Raw genomic sequence first — 23,627 nt, forward strand, 5'->3', positions numbered from 1 at the left:
GGGTGTTGTACATTTTAACATACTTACATAATGAGCAATTATGTTGAATATATTCAAAAATAGAATTTATGTAGGCTGGGAGAAGTCCACAATTAGTAATAGCTTTCCTTTCTAGAAGTTCTGATACCTTGAATGGCTTACATGGATTTTTTTGGTGCATTGATGCAAAACAATTTTCATATAACAAACAGTGAACCCAATCTGAAAAAGTAACAATTTTATTTTGGAAATGGCATCATGAAATATTGTGATTCCACAATATTTGACAGAATAAGTGCTTTATGATAGCACATTGTTTTATTTTTCCAGTCATCTCAAAACTTCCAATTTTTTTATTGTTGTCGGGAACAAAAATTAGAACCTATTCTTTTTTCCTTGTTAGAAAGAAAAAAATTAAAAGGAAACAAGTTTCACTACCCTTGAAATACTGCTGTGTAGGGAGGTGAGATGGCCTGAAGAAAAGTGGAGCTGCTCAGAGGGATGCAGGATGGACACCCTGGTGCTCCAGTGCCCTGGCCCCCATCCCTGTTACATTCTGCAACGCCACTGTCACCTGCCCAACAGCAGCAAACCCAGGTTTAGAGTCAATATTTGAGATGTTTTTTCAATTTTAAAACTGTTTTCTCCAACTCTGGGCCACCCACATGCACTAGCCAAGCAGAGGAACAAGGGAGGGTGTGATTTTGCTGATGGAAATGAACAAGCTGCCTTTAACTTTGCTACTCTTTGGTGTCAATCATCCCACCTCCAAAAGTCTCACCACGCTGCATCTCAAGGATGAGGACTGTATGGAAAATTTGTAATTAATCCAAACCAATGTCACATGGAGACAAAGTGACCTTATTCCAATCAGTGAGAAAGGCAATATAAAACCCACCTGCATCTGCAGTGCCTTGCTTACACCATAAATCATTTAGTCAATAATGATTCATAACAATGAGAGCTTATTTTGGTTTTGTTACTTACAGCTTGAGCTTGTAAAATCAGGCACACACAGGCAACTCACTTGAAGCAGCTTTGGATGCTGGGTGAGACATTTTGTAATTTAACCAGATATGACTTTAAAAGAATTCATCATTGTTAGTTAACCATAGTAACCATACATGGAAACTGGACATGTTACACTCCTGGACAGGACCACATCCTGCTGCACATCCCCTCCCCTCAGCTCCTTGGCTTTGGGTGTACCTGCAGTGCCTGCAGCCTCTTTCAGTCCCCATCTTCCTGCCCTGCCCATCACTGCAGCAGCCAGCACCTTGGTTTGGGAGTTATTTCAACCACAACAAAGCAGCTTTGTTGCTTCTGTTTCTATGCTTAAGTGATTTTTATGAGCAACCATTTTAAATACTAATACTTTGATAGATTTGTTTGTTTGATTCTGTTCCTTACTGCACAATTGAGTGCAATGACTGCCAAGGTCCTTAGAGGACCTGTGACCAGCATTAAAACCTGAAGTGATGTCAGGGCAGCTTATTTCCATGCCATGGTAGCTGTCAATCATCCCAGAAAATGGGACTGGTTGTTAACCAAGGCTGGGCCTTTCTTATTTCAGGAGTAGAAGCACTGTGAACTACTGTGGACTGGCAGCAATGCTACTTCTTTATGCTGAGGAGCTCATAAGCCACACAGCCACCAGCCATTTGTCATTTTCTCAGGTCAGAAGAGTGCTTTGCAAACAGGATTTAGCCCATGAGTCACTATTTGGCCTTCTGTTCTCTAGAAAAATCAATTATCAGTTCAAACTGCCTTTCTTCTGTGACTCCAAAGCCATAAGGGAAGCACCTTGGATGCCCTTTCTTCCAGAGCAGAAAAAGAGAACTACAGCAGCATTATTGCCCTCTTTCACCCTTTCCTCTTTATCAAGTTCTCCAGTTCCATAATGCAAAGAGCAAGAAGACCTTGGCCCTTGCAGCAATGGTCAGCATTTATTTCCAGGGCCTCTTCAACACTGATGATTACCTCAGAAGAGATAAAACTACATAAAAACAATTATGTTTGTCTTCTGTGCACTCTTCTTTTGCCTGGGAAGCAAGAATGAGTGATGTACCTCTAAATAATCCTCATGAATAACACTTTGGAAGGCTACTGAAAGCATATTAGAGTTACTCAGCACAGCTGGGAAATTTTTCCTCTCAAAGTTGAGTATATCCCTCAGTCCATTCAAAAGTGTCCCAAAACAATGAAGGGCTTGCACAATCAGGCATTCATGTCCCCTCCCAGCAGAGTCACATGTAGAAATGTTTTCCAAATTAGCCACCAATAACATCACGGAGTCTTCTTTAGCCACCTTCCTCATAGCTGTGGTTACATGAGTAAACATAAAATGTACTTTCCTAAGTTAAGCCAACCAATTTAGGACTGACAAATTGAATGACTCATTTCGCAAATGTTTCACAGTCATTTCTCAGCAAAATTAATCCTGAGGAAGGAAAGCTTCTTCTATAGTAGGTATTAATATATTTAGTATCATACTTGCTTCTCCATGCTTTGCCTCCTCAGTTTTATGTATTTTCCAAACCAAGGAACCACAATAAAATGTTGGTGTCAGTTTAAGTTTGGAGCACTGGGGAGTTTTCAGCAAAACTCCAATCTGGTTAGAGATTTCCCCCATGTCCCTGGTGTCCTGAATTCACTGCTGACATCCCAGGATACTTTGTTCTCTACAACACTCAAAGACTTGTGGATTTTCACAGGTGGAAAACAGACATTACATTACCATAGGAAACAATTGTGGGGGACCCATCAGCCATCCCTGCTGCCCAGAGACAGCAGATGAAGGGTCCCCAGGGGGACAGAAGACTCAATTAATCACCACAATTATACAGCAGGCAAACACAATTAGAGACAAATACTTCAGCCTGATTTCTCTGCTGAGTGTTTAAGCTCAGGGAAGCTGGGCAGGCAATAAATACAGAACTCCACGTGTTTGATTTTATCAGAGATGGTATAACACCATCAAACAGCTCACTTCCCAGTGAGTCTAACACGTTTGGGCTGCAGGGTGGGTACCAGGCATGCTGCAGGGCTTTATGTGCATTTTGAATTGTCACTGCCAGGAGCCTGCAGTCAGGAGTAGCAACAAGGAATTTTTGTGGAGCAGAGTCAGACTTCCATGCCTCAGGCACTGCTTTGTCTCAGTCCTGCTCCCACATTCCTTGAAAGCTGAGACCATGGCACAACTCAAACACCAGCAGTTTCCCCTTTGTGTGCAGTAAAATTCACATAACCTGGCTCCCAGGAGACCCTGGGCACACAGAGACTGAGAATTGTTTGCCTCATTCACTTTTAATCAAATTCCACTGTATTATTATTATTATTATTACTACTACTACTATCACTGCTACTATATTTCCATCATTTTAAACTTAATTTTTCAAAATATATATATTTTTTGTATGGGAAACTTCCCAAGATGCAAGACTTAGGGTCAACCCTCTCCATCAGAAATCCTTGGTCAGAAGTTAAAGTGCAGTCACCTTTGAAGCAGTGCTCATGACTTCTGCTGTGCCATGGCAGAGATATCTGCTCCAAAATGACTCTTAGTACCTGTGCCATCAATAACAGTAAATTCAAGAATTCCCTGAACTGGACAGAAATATGTTATTGACACCCTTTCGCAAAGGACTGTTTGATCAGTGCCTATTTTGGGAATAATAATTTGAGTTGGCTGCAAATGTGGATCACAACACTAAGAAGATGGTAAAGGCTCCTTTTAAAATCTAGACAGCTTTAAGAAAAGGGAAATTTGTTTTAAAAACAACACAATAACTTTGAGACAAATTCACTCATCCACAGTCAAATACAATTTCTCTTTGTTTAACATGCTCTCACCTTACCCTCCACAATATCAAAAACCTCACTTTCAGGTGCATGTCTGCATGTTAGCAAAAAAAGACACACCTTTGTACTAAATTTAAAATTATTTCCATGCACTTGGGAAATAGGAAAAATAAAAATGTACTAAAATACTTTAATGCAAAAAAAAACCACCAGAACCAAACAGAAAGTATTTTTAGCAACCTCTTCACTTAAACAGAAACAATTTTCTCCTTCTGAGTGTCCTTCTGGACTCAGTAGCATGAGATGAAGAAAACAAGTAATTTCAGAAAGATGGGATGATTCCTGCCTGTTTCCCTGGCTGGTGTTTGACTGCCAAGGAATTCTCTGCAAACATCCATACAGCTGCAGCTCTCCAATAGGAAACACAGATGGAGCTGGAGCAGGCGAGGCAAAAATAAACCCCCTACAAATCTCCCTGCACTCAGTGCTGGGGAATTTGTGCAACACCTCCTGTGGTGCTGCTGTACACTGGCACAGGGGAGCAGAGGGAGGCAAACTCTGAATTAACGAGCACAGGCTGCTTTTCCTGGTCTCTGACACAGCTTTACCCCTGCACGCTCAGGCCACTGACCCCAGCATGAGACCTCTTGCCACTGGAGGCACTACAGAAAAAAGCATTAACCAGACCAATCAATCCACCCATACAGACTTTAAAACAGGAGAGGGAAAACTGTCAAGTGATTTCAAAGACTAGAGTGAGTTTTGATTTGGTTTTTGTCAACAATTCAGCTTGGAAACAGTTACCAAGGAAGGAAATGCTTGTGAGAACAAGGAACTGCATTTTTTGCATTTAGAGTTTTTCCTTTTAAAAAGCAAATCAGAGAAAATTTTCAGAACAGAGCCCCTCTTGTGCTTCCATCACCCCTTATAACCTTTCTCAAGGATTTTACATCAGATTGAGCCATTCCTTTATTGCACTGATTCTCCCACAAACCATGCCCTAACCAGCCCACCTCTGCAAGGCCAAAACAGTGGGAAGGTGCTTTTTATGGCAACATAAGTTTGCACAAAGCTGTTATCCTGTGACAAGCACAAAGCCAGCAAAGTGCTGATTGGAAAGAACTACTGCAAAGTTATCCATTTAAAAGGCAATATTTTATATAATAGTAAGATTAAAAATCAAGTCATATATCCAGCTCAAAGCTGTGCCAAATGCAGAGAGATAAAGCACACAGACAAATATCACTGGCTTCCAGACAAAGCTGGTAACTTTTTTCTGAGAGCAATTCTGATATTTGAAAATATTTCTGAATCAGAATAAAGACTTAAGGATGCCTTATTTCCTGAAAGAGCAAAATAGTGAGTAATAATCTTCTGGAAACTGTAGGTGCTTTTTTAAATAAATAAAGCACTTTGCTCTCCCAGGAACAGGGACGTCCTTCATCTCCCAGTTCTGCTGTGTTGTACATCCAGAGCTCTGACTGCATTTCACTGCACCTTGACCACCGTGGTGTCAACAGTGCTTCACAGCCCCAGCAGAAAATCTGAAGTAATTCTGCCAGGGTTCCATGGGAAGCTTGTATAAGCAAAAGATTTTTTTTCTGCTGAAGACCTTTAGAGATGAAAACACCTTAAATAAAAATAATCATTTGGAAAAAAAACAGCTTTAAAGCATTTTCTTGAGGAAATATAAAGTTCTTGGATCTTCTGAAATACTGCAGAACCAAAACTGTTCTAAAGGAAGGCACCAATCAAGCATATATCCCAATTTTTCCAAATACAAACCAATGAAATCCCTTTGCTACAGTCCTGACAAGGAATGTCAGAGCCTTTTTGCACAAAAACCTCTAAGGTTTGTCCAGAGACACTTTCATCTATCAGTGTCCGTTTAGGAAGATTAGTCAATCAATCCCTTCTATAATAGAATCTAACATTAAATGCTTCTTAATTTTAATGGGTTTCTCCTCTCGCTTTCTTCTCCTTCTTGCCCAGAAAAAGAAGCACAGCCAGATATTTCTTTTTACTGTTACTAAGCCCATTTCTTCATCCCTGTGGGTTTCTTTTCCTCATTCCCTTTCCACTTTGTTTCAAAGCTTGAATACCTCTCTATTTACCCTGTGTGTGCACAGTGCTCCTCAGCAGGGCTGTGGTTGTGTCCTTTACCTTGTTATTGCAAGAGTGACACTTCTTGCTTGCACTCACCACAACAAAACTGCACTTTAATCAATAAGGTTGTTCCTTTTGCAGCCCTGGCACATTACCAGGACAGACCCCTATGAACAGCAGAAAATATTCCTCATTTGTCCCTGAGCTGAGGTGTTCTCAGGGCTCAACTACCTTATATTTAAAAGCTCTTTTCTCACATCTCAGCTTTCCCTCACTGTTAACTGAAGAAACTAATAGATAATCTTTCTCAGGTAAGAGACATTTGTTTGGATTTATGAAGATATAAATATCTGCATAGGACACTGCTACCCTCAGTACAAACATTTTGTATGGATTCTTGTCTTTTGCTGTAGCTCATTTCAAGTCCTTCCTTCTCTTCCTTTCTGATTCAATCCAAGATTCAGCTCTAGATTCCTTTCCTTCCACCAAAACAGTAACTGCTGTTTCCAGATTGGAAAAAAATTAAAAGGAGTAGCGTGATGAAGTCAAGAAAATAATTTTGGCTAAAATCTTTTCCACACAGAGGAATCATGTGCCTCTAACAGGAGAAAGTGAATGCAGGGATACTGCACAAGTAATTCATAGTTCAGAGCCCAATCTGCAACTTTATTTTGAAAAGGGGTCTCCAAACAAGATTTTTCAAGCACAGAGAGTAGAAGTACAGCAAAGTTCCAAAAATTTTATAGCAGTCCTGGGGGCAAAACTAGTTCTGCTTGTCCTTCGTGCTGCCCATCAGGAAAGTTATCAAATGGTGGGAAAAGGCTTTAATGTTCATGTAATAGCTGAAGGCATCACACAAATCTCGTAAGTGTGACTGCAGAAGTGAGAACAAAGAGTGCTAGCACATTCTGCAGTCAGGTCACTCCACTACTCCAGATAATCACACTTCTTTCAGGTCCAGGTTTCTTACAACTGAAATATAGTCAGAGGTGTGATCTGCAGTGACAATTTACTGCCAGACACAAAAGCATCAAAAATGAAACAAAATAAAACAACAAGGGAAAAAAAAAAAAACATTTTTCTTTTTCTTATTTTGGAGGTAGCCAGGATTATTATTGCTTTATCAATTTATTACTGCTTCTTCCTTTCTTATCACTGCTGCCAATGAATCACAAATCTTAGAGTTTGTTTGCTCTAAGACACATATTCAGCAGAAGAGTTGTCAAACACTGGCACGGGCTGCCCAGAGAAATGGTTGAGTCACCATTCCTGGAGGGCTTTAAAAGATATGTAGATGTGGCCCTCAGGCTCATGGTTTACTGGTGGGCTTGGCCCCTCCAGGTTAATGGTTGGACTTGATGAGCTGGGAGGTTTTTTCCTCATAAATGACTCTATATTCTTATATCTACAACTTTGAAAATGGACTGTCCTCAATTCCAGGTTACTAGGAAGGATTTGTGGCTGGATCTGCTCTCAAATGTGACACAACGAGGGTCTCAAAGGACTTCATCAAAGGCAGGAATAGGGGAGCAGGAGTGGTATTCACATTCTCTGGACAGAGAGAGACAATTTTCTCTCCCAGGATTTTTCCTGGGGAAGGCAGTGAGAGGCTCAGAGAAGAAAACAATTCTTATCTCTATTCACTGCTCCTGTTGCTTTGCACATGTGCAATGTGCTATGGAGATTGTTCACTCAAAGAGATTTAGTTATTGGACACCAGTGAAGGTTGTTTTGTTTCCTTGGCCAGTTGGGTCAAAGCTGTGTCCTGGCTGTCTCAGACAGTCATGGGTTTTTGGTTAGCATTCTTTAGTATTCCTTAGTATAGTATTAGTGTAATATAGAATAGCTTAATAAAGCAATTGTTCAGCCTTCTGAATCATGGAGTCGGAACACATAATTCCCTGCATCAGGGGCAGGCACAAAAGCAGCCCCTAGAGAAGGGATGAGAGCATCCCTGCAAGCAGCAGAGAGCTCTGCACAGCTGGCACAGGCGAGAGGCTGCACCTGCAGGGGCTGGGGACAAGCTTCCCATCAGATTTCATGGAAGGAGCAGCACTCAGTTCCTCACTGCAGTGTACACAGAACAGAACATGGCTTGTCATCCTTCTGCATCCTCCAGGCTGGGAGATTTTAGGCTCTACAACTCTCCCACTGGCTTTGTTGTGCTGGTCAGTTCTCTGAAACCCAGTCTGCAGCTCAGAAATCAGCTCCCCAAAACAGTTCCCAGATTTTTCTCAGCTGCCCAAAAGAGTTCCCAGGTTTTTCTCAGAACTCTTTCAAATAGGCTCAAGTTATTGCAAGGTGCCAACATGACCTCAGGAATAAAGATGGGCTCCTGGCAGTGACAACTCCACAAGATTCTACAGCCTACCACAGAGCTATCACAGCTCTCCAACACTCTTCACTTCCTCTGTATTTGCATATCTTGCATATATTTCCATATCCTTATTTCCCTTTTTTATAGTAGGAAAAGCCTTTAAACCAATATTTGAGGTTATATTGATCTAACAATAAAACAGGCAATAAAGCTCCTAGTATGTGTTTCGTAGTAAAAATACAGAGATCATTTTCACATGCAGGACAGCAATCTAAAGAAAGGAATCCATAAAATAAAAGCAATTTTCTAAACATTAATCCCATATCACATTAAATTCAAAATTTAATGTAAAGTAACAAATGCTGTGTCTGAAAAGTAATGTTTTTTCCATGGAAGCACTTGTTTCAGAGTTTAACATTTCGTAAAAGTAGTACAACAAATTTAAAAGTCTTAATTAGCTAGTCATGAGATATTGAATTTAACACTGTATATTCTCCTTTCAGCTCTTTCTAGGCAAGGTCCTGGGTGAGATTTGCTCATACAGCAGAGGAGAATTGAATTATTGGATTACAAATTCTAAAGAGGAAATAGATTTTTAAGGGGAATCCTGAGGCTGGACAAGAGAAGCAGAGCAAAATGCTTTGGGAAGACATCCTGGAAGACTTAAAATGTGATCAGACTGGTTCATCCTTGCATTCTGTAATTGGTAAACAAACCCACAGTTACTAAGGGGACTAAGAGAAGTCCCTGCAATGGGAATATAAATTATGGATCCATGTAGAAGAGAAACCCTTGGGAAAATTAAATATGATCTCTCTTCCCTTGTAATTTCCCAAGCCTATAACATTCCTGACAGGCATTATCTAGTTTCTACTTTAGGAAAAAGTTGTGTTGACAGATTCTTTTTGATATCCTTTTTACAGAGATGGAATCAGTACAAGGCACAGTATTCAGGATGCAGGTACACCAAGACCACAGGGCTTTTATTTTCTCTCTCCTTATAAATCCTAGAATTCCTTTTGCTTCTTTTTGAGAGCTGCTGACACTTTCATATTTCTATTCATTATAAATCAATCATAAATAATATCAAACTTTATCATTAATAGCTAATTCATCCATGCTACCAACAGAACCAAACACTCTCTGTTTTAAAGCCAAATAGCAAAACAATGAGAAAAAGTATTTTTTCTTTATGTGCTTTCTCAACAATGCTTCAAGACTATTTAAATTTTCTGTGCAAACTTGAGAGGTGGGCACTGGAAGCTGCTCTCATCCCTTTTTGTTAATTTGAAAGAGGAGAGATTTACTAATCTTAATTGTTGTCTGCTCCCAACTACTTCAGTAAGAGGGAAAAGCTGAACAAACTCATGTGCTGGAATGAAGCCCTGTCCTTCTCAAGTTTAAATTCACAAGTTCTCGACACCAGCTCTCACACATATGCATAGCATCTATCATCTCCTCTCACATACTGGGAATATGTATGGTGAATATTAATTTTACTACTTTTTCCTCTCTCCTTCTGTGAAAATAATGTACTTTGACCCCACAGCACTCAGAAACAGAAAACAGAAAATATAAATTAAACAGGACTCTCAATTCCCAAAGTTTGAAGCACTCTGGCACCTTGTATTAACTGGAAGACTTTCAGGAACCCAATTACTGGGGTGGCAGATTGCTGCAGATGATTCCTCTGCCTTAAACAGATTCTGTCTGCAAGAACTGATGAAACCCCACTTTATCTCACCTCTGCCTCCTCCCTCCAACACGTCAGGACCTCCCAAAATCTCCAGCTACATGAATATTGGTCCCTCTTCATTTGGTTTTATTTGGTCCATCTTCATCCCTGAGGCGTCTCTGTCTGGCAAAGGCATTTGCATGACTGGTGAATAGAAAGGAAGAAATGGTTTAAATTCCAAATAGAGTCTGCTTTTGTAGAAATGAATAGCCATGATTTTATTCTGCACCCCAAAATGCTCCAAAATATGGCTTTGCCCTGCTTGGGGTACTAATAGTTCATACATCTGCTGACATGCTTCAGATCTTCACCTGCTTTTAAGTTCACTCTTCTCTCCTGACCACAACAAATCTGCAATCAGATTTCTTGATAGCAAACGGAAACTGAAGTTATTTGAGGGCACATCCATCCTCTGAGCCAGCAGGACAAGAACCTACCCCAAGCTAGAAGATGTTTTGTCCCTGTAACCCAAGCTCATCTGCCTGGGGACACCCAGTTAAAAAAATTAAAATAAAATTAAATTTAAAAACTAAAAAAAAGTCAAACTAAAAAAAAGTAAAAATAAAAAAAAGTAAAAATAAAAAAAGTAAAAATAAAAAAAGTAAAAATAAAAAAAGTAAAAATAAAAAAAGTAAAAATAAAAAAGTAAAAATAAAAAAGTAAAAATAAAAAAGTAAAAATAAAAAAGTAAAAATAAAAAAGTAAAAATAAAAAAGTAAAAATAAAAAAGTAAAAATAAAAAATGTAAAAATAAAAAAATGTAAAAATAAAAAAATGTAAAAATAAAATTAAAATTAAAAAATAAGCACTATTTCCTGTGGCAGAACACCACGTTCACTCAGTTTTGTGGCACAAGGAATTCCATGTGGGGATCTGGGGCCATGCTTTGTTGGACCATTCTCAGCAAAACCACAGAACACAAGCAAACATTCCAGAGACTTATGAAAAACCATTGCCTTTCCAATAATTAACAGCACAAAACATTAAGAAGGACTCTTAAACACCCTCTGGGATTGGGTTTTTTTAAATAAAGATAATAAATAAATGGGAAATAAAGATAATAAAAAAATGGGAAAAAAGATTTGGAAGAACAATGCAAGCATGCGTTAAAGACAGACATTAAGTTTCTGTTTCCAAGGACAAATCCATTGGTGCCAGCAAGCCACAAGTGATGTGTACCAGGCAGTGCTAGACATTTCCACTGCTGCCCAAAGCCCTGGAGCATCCCTGAGTGCCTGGGGTGTAACAAAGCCATAATGAGGAGAGCAGAACCAGAGCAGCTGGCAGTGCTGCATCACAGGGAGATCTTATCCAATTTGTTAAAACTAAGAGTGCTGGAACATACAAAAAAACCCTGAGGCATATTGTAGCAATTGGCACAGAAGTTTCAAACACTTGATCAATTCTAGTCCTGACCTCCACACTCAGGAGTGAAAATAACATTCCCAGTTTTTTTTGTCCGGCGTCACTACAACAAAAATTAAAATATTAAACCATGTAAATATTATGAAGTTAATGTCTTCCTCTGATGACAAGAGGAAAAAACATCTTCAGGCAATGGTTACAAATGTGACATTGACCCAGCAATCATCTATTAAATTAGAAAAATACTGCAATTGATTGAGAACACTTGGACTGCACTTACACAGAAAAAATCTCATAGGATAAAATATCTTCTCATCAGAAAGGACAGGCTTTTGGAAAGATGGTTTATTCTTAACAGAAACTTAGTGAATTATCAGGCTTTTGAGAAGATGATTTATTCTAAAGAGAAACTTTGTGAATTTTTTCACTTCATTGATCAAATGTATCAGGAACAAAAATCCAGTTATTATTGATTTATTGGCAGGTCCTGGAGACCAGTAAATGTATTATTTTTGTATCTTCCAGACCAGGAAGATTCACAGCTTGAAAAAGCAACCTTCTGTCACAGAGCAAGTAATAGATTAAAAATGAGAAGAGCAATATGTTTTTGTCATCAGAACTTGCTGCAATGCTATATTCAGGCATCTGAAGCATTTTTCAGCACTGCAGAGCATATTAAGAGATTAATTCATGTCACTACACAGTGTGTGACATTCCAGGGTAAGTAATTTGCAGTAGACACCAAGTTTCCTACTTTTTTTTTTGCACAAAGTTAGCAAACTGAGCTTGTAGTAGGGACTACAGTGAGTCAGAAATGTTCTGGGTTTTGGAAGAAAATGTGAATCCAGTGACATGGATGTTTAAAAAGGGCCATTTGTTCTGCAGCATTATGGGCCATGGCTATAAAAGGGGGTGAGAAATCCCCCCCAGATTTGGGGTCATGGCCCTCTCCCCACTGTGTTTCAGGCCAAAGGAGGCAGTGCAGGTGTTCCTCTGGCTCCAGGTGCCCCCTGCACTGGAGGAACAAGAATTCCTGGACCTCTGTGCACTGCTGTCATGGTTTAACCCCATCCTGAAACTCAGCCCCACACTGCCACTTGCTCAACCCCACACCAGAGAAAAGTGAGAAAACAAACCAGAAAATCAAACCTGCTGTTCTACAGAGTCCATCATGCCATACCTGCCAGTTTACCTGGAGCTGCATCAAAGCTCTGGGGCAAATTCAGTGGGTAGAGAACTCACACTTCAGAGGGTTTTATCTCTGCTAAATACACTGTACATTTGCTTGGGAGGGGATATATTTCTCCTTGATTTACCCATGTTAGTTAAATGTCACTGATATCTTTGGCTGCCAGAAGTGGTAAATAAATGTGATAAAAAATACGTACAGCCCAGTCAAATGTAGCCTCATTGCAATGAATCAAGGGAAATATTATGAAAAATGTTTGAAATCAAGCCAAGGATATCAACCCATTACATTTTAATAAATACTGTTATTTTACATATTGGCACCATTTTACCCATATTATAGCATTTTACTGATGATTTTTGTCACAACAGGTTTTTCTTCATGTAAAAATCACACATTTCCCAGTGATTTGATCTCTGACATGTTTTGTATTTGAAAATTTCCATTTTTGTTTGGATAACAGAAGTAGAGCCAAATTAACCTGGGCAAAAACTTGGCAAAAGGTAGAAACTATTATTGTCAAGTCCAGGTAATCCACATCTGAGAGCTGCTAATCAAAATTGCACAAGCACAGCAAAAATATTGACTGTTCTTCCTATTACCTTGCAAAAATAAACAGATTTGTAGCTCTGCTGAGACCTTTGCTCATTAATTCCCTGTGAGAGTTAAATTTGATAACTGAATGTTCTAGGCATACATTATTTTGCCATGTTATAAAATTCTCAAGTGAATTAATCTAATAATGAAAAAATCCTGACCAATAGAGGTTGAAAGGAAAAGCCATGTTTCACAATCCTGTAGAAAACCTAGTAAATAATTTTTTTTAAATCTGCTTGTGAAAAGGTTGTAAGCTAAATATTTGTTCCTTGTTCACCCTCCCAAATCTAAAAGCTCTGATGTATTTACATTAGAGATCCTAATTTTCAAAGCATATCCAAAGACATACTCAAAGAAAATGAAGGATAAGTATTTCCTCTAAAGATCTCACATCTGGGATTGAATAGGGCTGAGCCCTAAATTAAAATGCCACAGAGAGCTGGTTAAAGAACAGCTCCTGAAACTCTGAGGCCACAAATTCCTGAGTCTCCCTTGCATCACCAGGATTCTATCTCAGGCAGGAGCTCAAACTACCCAGCATCACCCAAAATCTCCAGCAAATCTGGAACTGGCAGGGGAAGTGGGGTGGGACTGCTGCTCCTGAAACCACAAATGCATTGTCTAGGGCTGACCCAAAAGTGCACAAGAACTCCTGAAGGAGCTTGGACTAAAGGAGAAACTGAAAAACTTATTCTGGAAAAAAAGGAAAAAAGGAAAAAAAGAAAAAAAATATCACAGAGATGTAGAAAATACTACAAGCTGCATACCATGGGCAAAAAGAAGTGGAATCAGAAGACAAGAAAAACAACTGTGCCACTGATTTCTTTCTCATCTTGAAAGAAAAACCTCCTTCTGCAGAGTTAATGAATGGAGAATCAACTGACAATTGTTCTGCATAAGGGTCTACAACATGACCTTTCTGAAGCCATGTAGCTCCAAGACACTCTTTTAATTGAACAAAAATAAAGTGTTCCTGATTAAGAAGAAAAAGTCAAGAGGTTGTTAAATTCTGTGTCCAAATGTGAAAAAAAAGTCAAAACATGATCAGAGCATCGTTTTGTGTCCTGTAACAGCACTCTCTGTACAACAGGCTTTTCTGATCAACTTTTTCTCCTTCAGAAAAGTCCATGCTTTTTTAATTGCATGGCATGTAAGATAAAAGAAAGTAACGATGTATGTGTTCTGAACAAGCTGAAAACCATGAGTCAAGGTTTCTCTGAGACAGAAATCAATTTTGTGTAAGTCAGGCCATCACACCTGGTTTGATCAGACAGGGTCTTCCTTTGATGGTAGGAAACAGCAGAGCCAGAATATCAATGTGCCCACAATCAGTCTCAATGATGAGGTTCCCTGTTAAGCACAATCCTTGAACTTCTGTGGGTGGCACCTCACCAAATTCCCCACCAATTAAATAGAAATAGTCTATCCATTAAGGTGCCACAAATCTCTAGGGAGAGGGAAGACATCTTTGAGGATGTCCCACTACACCATTGCTCCATTTGTAGACTCCTTCCTGAGCATCCTCTTTTGTCTGCCATCAAACAAACATGGGATATTGGGCTAGACCAATCTTCAGCTCAAAATTGTGTCAATTCTTATATGATTAAATAAAACCTATTTTTTAACTCTTAATCTATACACTATTTAATCTACATGAAACCAAAAAGCCTCCTCTTTGATGTGCATTAGAGACGTTTGAAGATCCCTTCCAACACAAACTATTCCATGACTCTGTGACACTGCACGTGCATAGTGGAACCCACACAGAATATAGAACAGGCTGCAGTAATGTGCAAACGGGCCCATCACCAGGCAGCTGGGAGCACAGGCACACACGAGGGGTCTGCAGACAGCAGGAGGAGGAACAGAGATGATCAGCACGTTCCCATGGCTTGAGCATCTCCCAGGAGATGAATTGTGCAAAGAGGAGCAGCATCCTGGAACTCCTATTGAACACCACAGTGGGCAGAACACTGAGTTATGCACTGTTTACTTCTTCTCACTTCCACCACTGGGTTCCTACCAGCATCCTCTAAGGCACAAAAACCACCAAAAACAAGTCTGAATCATACCTTGGTCAGCTTTCATTGGATTTATCAGTGAACCTGGGCCTTCACACCCACAGGGGATTCAGTTTACCCTGGGAATACAAAGCAGCACACAATTATATTTTCCTTGCAGGCACTAATCACCAGTTATCCCCAAGAAGAGCTATTGCACTGCACACAGACTGAGCTGCAAGCTGTCCCTTGCTTGTGACAATGCCCCATGTGGTGTTCTCAAGCAGAGCCACGTGGAAAACAAGGGCAGGAATTTTTGTTCTGATGTTCTAGATTGAGCCCCAAAAGATAAAGGAAGAACTTCAACTTCCATATATCAAGAGCTATCACCAAACCAACAGAATAGTGCAAGTATCTTAGAAACCAGACAACCTATAAAAAGTATATATAAACCCCATTTATACATAGATTTAAGAGCCCAGCTTTATCACCCACCTTAAAAGTGCTGGCTTCTCATCAAATCAGTAGCTGTTCTTCAGCAGAAGCAGAGACAGATTGCATGAAACATGTTGTGATTTGCTATGCTCTGTAAATATAAACTAAAAAGGTATAAAAAATGTGCTTATGAAAAATACATAGCCAAAAAAAAAGAGGAAGAAAAGTATACATAAACAAAACAACTGAGATATAAATGCAAATGATGCTGCAGAATTTAGGACATTATATATAATAAATAGATTTAACCATTTATATGGGATACTAAGAAAAACCTTACATTCTATTGTTGACAGATGAAGAGGATTTAATTAACAGCAGGGGAAGTGGAGGGCAAATTATCACCAGTTCAACGAGAAAAAATTATTTTTAGTCAAAGGATTTAAAACTTTGAAGAGTGTAAATTCTCCTGCTTCAAGTCTTTATTCAGCTTCTCACAGACGGAAGGAGGAAACCAAATCATCTGGGGGAAGCTCTTCCTTTATTGCTCCTGCAATGCTTCTCATGTCCTTCCTTCAAAAACTGGTCCTGACTGTTACCAGAGACAGAGTGCAGAGACAGGGGAGCCTTGCTTTTATCTCATGTGGCAACTCCTATATCAAAAAATCCAAAAAATAGGAAATCCTGAGGCCTACAAAATCTTTGTATCCTCAAGTGTAGGAATCCAAATGCAACAGGCAGAATTAACAGAAGTCTTTTTTATGGATTTCTGTGGACATTACCTGGGACCCCTGAGACCACAGCACAAATGAGAACTGTAAAATATATTCACAGTCCTGTCAAAACCTGAAGACTAATGACCTAATATGAAGTCTTTAAGTTGGTGATACAAAGATATCCATCAAAATTTTATTCGGAGGTGTGAACACTTCAAGTGACAATGGGGTAATTTGAGCTTGTAAGGCAGTAAAAGGAGGTGTTTCCTTCTGCTTTTCAAGTCCACTTGAACATTGTCATGCTCTACAGGCAAGTTATGATGGTGGGGAGGAAATTTAATTCACAACTGAGAAAAATGTGTAAATCCACTGGAAAGTGAAGCAGAGAGAAAATTCTGAATTTCTGCAGGAGCCTTAGGCACAGGTGCTGCCCATGGTGCCACTGCTCTGCTCTCAATGGCCCACAGCAAGTCCAAAGGATGGGTTAAAACTGGTGACTGGGGAAAAATGTGTCTCTAAAATTTCAGATGGCATAAAGAAATAAAACACACAAGAGTGGCCTAAAACAGGCTTTAGAGTAAGTGGATGAAACCATTCATTCTACAAAATTACTTTACTGTCCTTTGGTTTGGGGCATTTTTGTTGAAGTCACTTTGTAGCAAACAAGATCAGTAATCTCAGTTCAGTTTTGACTTTCTGCCCTAAGGTAAAACCACCAACCAAGAATTTACAGTTATAACAAAATTCCCCTTATTATGTTGCTTTAACATACGATTTGAACTCCAACCTTGTTTTTATAGCACGATTCATTAACTCTCATGAAGTTCCTCGGGAAAATATATTTTCCATCCTTGAATTTTCCAGAACTGATTTAAAAAACTTGAATTTACCACCTCAGAACCAAAACCAGAATGATTACACTAAGATATACACAGAAACCTTCCCAGATATTCAGATTTCTCTGTACCTACTCATCTGCCAATGCAGAGACCTCCAGGTCTGATCCAGACATCATTTTAACTCAGATTGCATTGTGGAGATTTCATGGTGTTATGCTGACACCTGACCTGAAGTTACACCACAGAAACACTCAAACTCAGATGCACTTAAAGAAAAAAAAAAAAAATCACAAGTCATTCATTTTAAGTCATTCAGGGTTTTTTTTCTTCAAAAAATTGCACTGCAGCATGACTAAGATAGCTGACAGGTTTGGGTATATTCTGTAATGATTCCTGTACATGCTCTCTTATTCTCCACCATGGGATATTTTTTACAATAAGAGTTCGCCTTAGCAGAGCTTCATGTGAAAAAGCAAGGAGGAAAATATCAGGTTCAAGTTAAACCAGTTCTTAACAATTAATTTTTAAAGACTAATGCCAGGATCATAATTTAAAAAAAAAAAAAAAAAAACCTTTCTGAGTTTGATTTAAACTCAGAAACAGGAACAAGGAAGATCTGTTGCCAGATTTTAAGGGACTTTTTATGATCAAGAAAAATTTGGCAGTAGTGTGAGAAAAGATGAAACTGGCACAGAATTGCAGTGTGAGTAGCTAAGAACCTCAGTTTGCAAGGGATCATCAGGCAAGGTTTCAGAAACAAAATCATCACATGTTGCTCATAATTCTTAAAAGGTAATGAAAAATCCACAATATCTTGCATTTATGGCTTTTGAGAGGATCAGATATTCTCTACTGGTCAAAATCTTTTCAAAATTTATAAGCAGAGGAGGCAAGATTTGGCTAAGCTACAACATGGGCTATCAATGTCCTTGGCTCACACTAATGCCAATTTTAAATTCTATCTGTAGGGAAAAAGGCACAAGAACTAAACCTGGGGACCAAACACTGAGACAGAGGAAAAATTAGAGTAAAATGTAATTTTGTCTGCAACACTGGGCCTCAAGCAGCAGTTCCAGAGTCTGAAGGCAACTCACAGAGGCTTTGAGAACTGATTTTTAGCCCCATCAGGAGCAGAGTCAATAGCAAGGAATCCTCTCTCTGAACAGGGAACACAGGCAGGTTTTCAGAAATTGTTTTGTGCTCTTATGGAAACTAACAGAGTATTTTCTTTTCAACCAAACTTCACACAGTGGGGACAGTTGGCAGTGCTCCCTTTTGTGAAACTGGATAAAGTTAAAAGCAGGTTTTACAGATACCGTTGTAGTTCTTCAACATTTAAGCTACTTCACATATAAAAGTCAGTGGAAGCTCTTGCTTTCCTGTGAAATATTGCTCCAGAGAACATGACTGCATGTGCCAGTGGTTCCCTCCTGTTTCCAGGACTGAATAAACTATTAAAGTTTCTGTGGTGGCATAAAAGCTCTCTGAAAACATTTTTATCACTCAATGTGTAGAACATCAATTTCTCTGAGGAGCCCAATTACAACTCACTAAGTTAAGCCAAAACCCAGCAACAAGATGTTCACTTAAAATATCAAAAATAAGTTTTGCTCAGTAAACAAAGTGCAGTTGTGGTCTGGTTCTGGTTCTGCTTTGTTTCCAAGTTGCAGAAACAGGTTCAGCAGCAGCAGATCTGTCTCACAGTCAGTCACAGCACTCAGAAAGGCTTCTGACTCTCTGATGTGATTCAAACAAGTTCAGTGACAACTGAAGTCTCTGACAGGTCTTCTCCCAGATTAGGGTGAATGAATTTTGCAGCTGCTTTAATGGCTGGTTCAGCTTTCAGATTTTTCAATAGGTTTTATCACAGATCCCAACACGCTCATTCTTACCCAGAGAAACAATGAGTTTTTATCTCAGCTGTAAAATAAACTGAGACCAAATCGATTCAATATTGTGTAAAAATGGATTAAGTGAGGTCAGAATTAAATTATTAACATCTGCAAGACAGACAGAAAGCAAAAACAAAATAAATATTGTCTGTAAAAAAGAAAGTTGATAATGAAAAAAGGAAGTAATTCTTTCCATTAAGAAAACTCAGCAGGAGATCAAAATGTATCATCTAGGCAGCTGTACTGTTCTGTAAAACAGATTCTCATGATGATAAGGAAAGCCTGACAATAATTCTCTATTTTAGACAGGAATAACAACTCTTTTGTTCAACTTGCTCTTCAGCTGATGCCTTTTAAGTAGGGAACAGTAATTCCAGTTTTCAGGGAAGCCAAAAGAGATTTACCTGTATTTCATCTCCTAATCAAAGCTGGCCAGTTTGCAGTGCAATCTGTATTTGAATCTCATTTGCCTATGTGAAGATGCTTCACATGCATTTAGCTTCAGACATTGTGTATTACTAAAAACCAAACAAAGCAGAACCATATTCTGCTTCCTTGAAAGCAAATGCAGTCTCTTGCTTTGATTTTGGAGATAACAGCATCGGTTCCCAAATACAGACAGGAGGTATTAACAACAAAAAAAGTCACTTTGGCTCCCTAAGGCACAGGGAGACACCACACAGACTTTTAAAGCCATTGACTGCTCTGACAAACCTACAGAAAAGAGTTTCAGAAGTGAACAAAAAAAAACAACCCAAACCAGCCAAACATCAGTGCACCCCCTCAGCCCCATCAGAGAAGGAATGAACAAACACTTCTCTCCTGCACTTTGCCCAATAAATGTGGGCAAATGTGATTTTCTTTGCACCCATTACAGCCTGCCACTTCTAGCAAATCTTCATCTCACCTGAATTCTCTGATGTAAAAGTGTAAGTGGTATCACTTATCTGCTTCTCAATCATCACAACATTTTTAAATAACCCCATTAGGTAGACTCACTATCATAAGCAAGTGTTTCCTTAAATACTTAACTTTCTTGCACATAACAGAAAATAAAATCTGTTTCTTTACTCACTGCAGAGTATACAAAACACTTTTACAAGTGTACAAATACTTTTGGATGATTATGCTTAAGGATTGTTTTGGGATAAACTAGAAGAAAGTGAGGCTGGAACACTGCTTACTATAACTCTGTGTTTGACCACACAGGTCTTTTCCTCCTCAGCTACATAAATTCCTGACCACCAAGAGGGATTACTCATTCAAACTCAGAAGCACCTACACTGGTTTTAGAATTGGGGCTGAATTCAAACATTTCTTTCTCTTCACTTCAAATTTCACTGACATAATTCAGCTGAAGATAAACAAGTAGTAAACATTATGTGGCAAAATACCATATATGTGCTATTCATTAAGCAAATATTTTTTAGTTTAGTGCTTTTGTCTACAGCACAGCAGATCAAATCTAAGCAGTTCTAGCAGTAATCTTCACTACTCCACAGAAGTTTGTATATTACCACCAGCACCACAGTAATTTCAATTGTGAGAAAAGCCACGATAAGCAGGTGGCTAATCAGCAAATTTTATTAAATTATTTGGCCTTTGCTGTCTAGTCCTGGGTGGATAATCATGCTTATCAAAAAAGTTGCCAGTATGGCTGAGCATCCAGTTGGCAGGCTAGACCAATTAAGGAATAAATAGATGAAGACACAAGAGATATCTTAGATTGAATTCCGATTCCTGGCACATTTTATAGGAGATAACAGGAACACAAGGCACAAGAACCCAGTCCTCAGAGGCTTTTACTCACACAGTAACTGTGTGCTCACTTTGCTGCAGCAGCTTAAAGCATGGGCAAGAGAAAGAGTGGCCAGAGTCTCCCTTTCAGCAGAGCAGAGGCAGAGCCAGGAGCAGCTCTGCATCCTTCACTCACCTCCTGCTCAAGCTCAAACTCTGGTTCAAACTCAGCTCTGCCTGCCTGGTTTTAAGTGTTAATCCCAACTCTTCCCACTAGCATTGAATGTGCCTTCCTTTTAATCAAGAAACAAAATACACAGGAAGAAAGAGGTGCTGGAAACAGAGCTGGACTTCAGTGTTGGTATCTCTGCTGGGAACTTGGAAAATCACCTTGTGAGCAATGAATCAAGTGCACTGCTGGCTGCTGTCAGCAAGAGGGGAAGGGATCATTTTGATATGATCACATAAATATTCAACAAAAAAATGGTTTTTACTTTCTGCAGAGCACTCACTACACAGATCAACTTTTACTCTGATTGCTCCAACCACTGTACTTTTCCTCTTAGCATAATTTATATCACAACACAAGCATTTTAGCAATAAATTGTGCTACCTCCAAACAGACAATGATTAAATATGCTAAAAAGCTTTCAGGAAGTATAGGTTGACTGAGTCATTCATTGCATTTACAACATTGTGCTACAAAGCAAACTTAAAATGAAAAATACAGTATGTCAAATAGAAGTAAACAATCTGTCATTTTATACATACTAAGGCAGAAGTTGAAATGCTTGCTCAAAATAAACTGACATCAAAAGTTCATTGCTTCCCAATGAGTATTCCTTGTTTCATCTTATGCTATTGCTTTGCAAAAGAATATTTTGAGAGGTATTTGGTTGTTGCATGAATTGCTTTTTGAATAACAGCTTCACATTATTTCAAGCAATTCTTGTGGTTTACACCAGCATGATTGAAGGGACTGGGTGCAAGATGAACACTGGGGTGCCTCTGTGCTGCTCTCTGGGAGTGCTCTGCCAGCTCAGTGAATCTGTCAATTTACAGATGATGCTTTAACACTTTAAGAAGGACTTTGTTTGCAGAAACAATCTCCTTTTAGAAGGTATACTCAAATTACAAACATGTAGCCATGTAGCACTCTTTGTGAGCCATTATCTCAGAAACTTAGACAGTTCTGAAGGGAGATGTGTCAGAGTGTGACCAACATTTCTGTAAAAGCATTTTTCATGACAGCAACATCTATTTGAAAGAGTAGAGTAGATGTTTTCCTGTTTGCCCCCTGCCAAGCACAGAACCTTCAACTCCTTTCCAAAGCCTTGGCAAAGCAGGAGTTACTCACAAAAGTAAGAGTCAGTAACCCACCAGTGGGGTATTCCTCACTTGCCCTGAATTAATACACAGAGCAGAATACAGAAAAATGGGAGAATGGGACATGGGAAACTTCCAGCAGCTTCTCACAGGAGCCACCCTGTAACCCCCCCACTACCAAAACCCTGGCCACACAAACACAATACACAAATATATCAGCAGCTGAGGACAAGGAGCAGAGCTCTCAGTCTGGGCTGTTAACTTCCATCAGAGGACAAACCACAACACCATTATTTCCCCATTTCCATGAGATTTTAGTTAACCACTTCTCTGAATCCCACTATCCCAGCACAAACCCCTGCTCTGCTGCTCAGGTTTCTGCCCAGCAGCTGGTTCTGCTCAGAATGTCATTTCCTGCTGCAGCTAAAAGGGAGCAGAGGAGAGACCTTGGCCCCACAGCCACTGGGACAAGAGAGGGTCAGCTCAGGATGAGAACACTTTGCACTGAGTCAGCCAAGTAGATACATATGATATTTTACTTTCATGTGTTTTGAAAAACTGAAGCCTTTCAAGACTTTTTCTACCTAAAAGTTGAATATTAACACAAGGCAGGACAAGGGGCAGCAGGGCACTGAAACACCTGCTTGTGAAAGGTGTTCATTGAAGTCACAGCAATAGAACTTGTCAAAAAAAAGCTTCTCTAAATATTTCTCCATACATTTTGCTAAGGCTTGCAGGCAGGTACATGCTAAGATCTTTTAAGAGTATTGGGCAGGTTTTTAATAAACATAAAACACACATCTTGTTCACTGGCATCAGCTGTTCTGACCAAACTTGCCTTGCTCTTCAGTGGATTCATATGTCCTGCAGCCAGAGAATTGCTTTCCTAAAGAAAGAGAATAAACTAAATCAAAATGTAACATCCTTCTAACCCCCAAAATGGCCAAAATAATTATGCAAATTTGTAACTCTCACTGCCTTGAGCTACAGCCATTGAGGTTTCTCTGGGAAATCTCCACATCTCAGATGTAACTAAGCCTTAGTTCTTAAAAGACCTGCAGCACCTTCCTTGGAGCACACAGTGACATCACTTTGTGAGCCTTGTCACAAAGCCCCAGAGGCAGCTTAAAAGGTACATCAGCATTACTAAAAGCAGCTTGCATTTAAAGTCTGTGATACAGTTATTTTAGAGCAAATACTCTTCCAGGGTTTGCTTCGAAAAGACTAAATTGAAAAATATCACAAGAAGTGATTATTATGCTAATAGTCATTCAAAATGCAACATGATTCTTTCCACACAGGGGAATAGGTTTGATTTCCCTTTTTAGCAGCAGAATTAATACATTGTTTTAAACATAGATATGCTTAATTTTAGAACATATGGACTCTGCCATGTGGTTGTTTACTTTGATGGGGTGCTTTAATTTGCTTGGCACTTTCTAATGTTTAGGGTGTCTTTCAGAGTAAGGAAGAGATGTCTGGACACATTGTGGGCTAAACCAGAATATAATTAGAAAGCAAAAGCTTTAGGGGATCCTTCTTTATTATATCCACAACACTTGAACACATTATCTAGCTCTGTGCTCTATAATA

The 23,627-nt window shown here is 39.2% G+C and overlaps 1 long non-coding RNA gene across 1 annotated transcript; it reads right to left on the reverse strand.

Annotated features, from left to right (window-relative positions):
• Positions 1 to 9,879: 9,879 nt before the first annotated feature.
• Positions 9,880 to 15,658, reverse strand: LOC132080205 (uncharacterized). Its single transcript, XR_009419519.1, has 3 exons — positions 15,585 to 15,658; positions 15,162 to 15,229; positions 9,880 to 10,082 (listed from the first exon to the last, which is right to left on the reverse strand). It is a non-coding gene; the product is annotated as an uncharacterized LOC132080205 (long non-coding RNA).
• Positions 15,659 to 23,627: the final 7,969 nt, after the last annotated feature.

Source organism: Ammospiza nelsoni, chromosome 15 (assembly GCF_027579445.1).
Source record: "Ammospiza nelsoni isolate bAmmNel1 chromosome 15, bAmmNel1.pri, whole genome shotgun sequence".
Taxonomy (NCBI): domain Eukaryota; kingdom Metazoa; phylum Chordata; class Aves; order Passeriformes; family Passerellidae; genus Ammospiza; species Ammospiza nelsoni.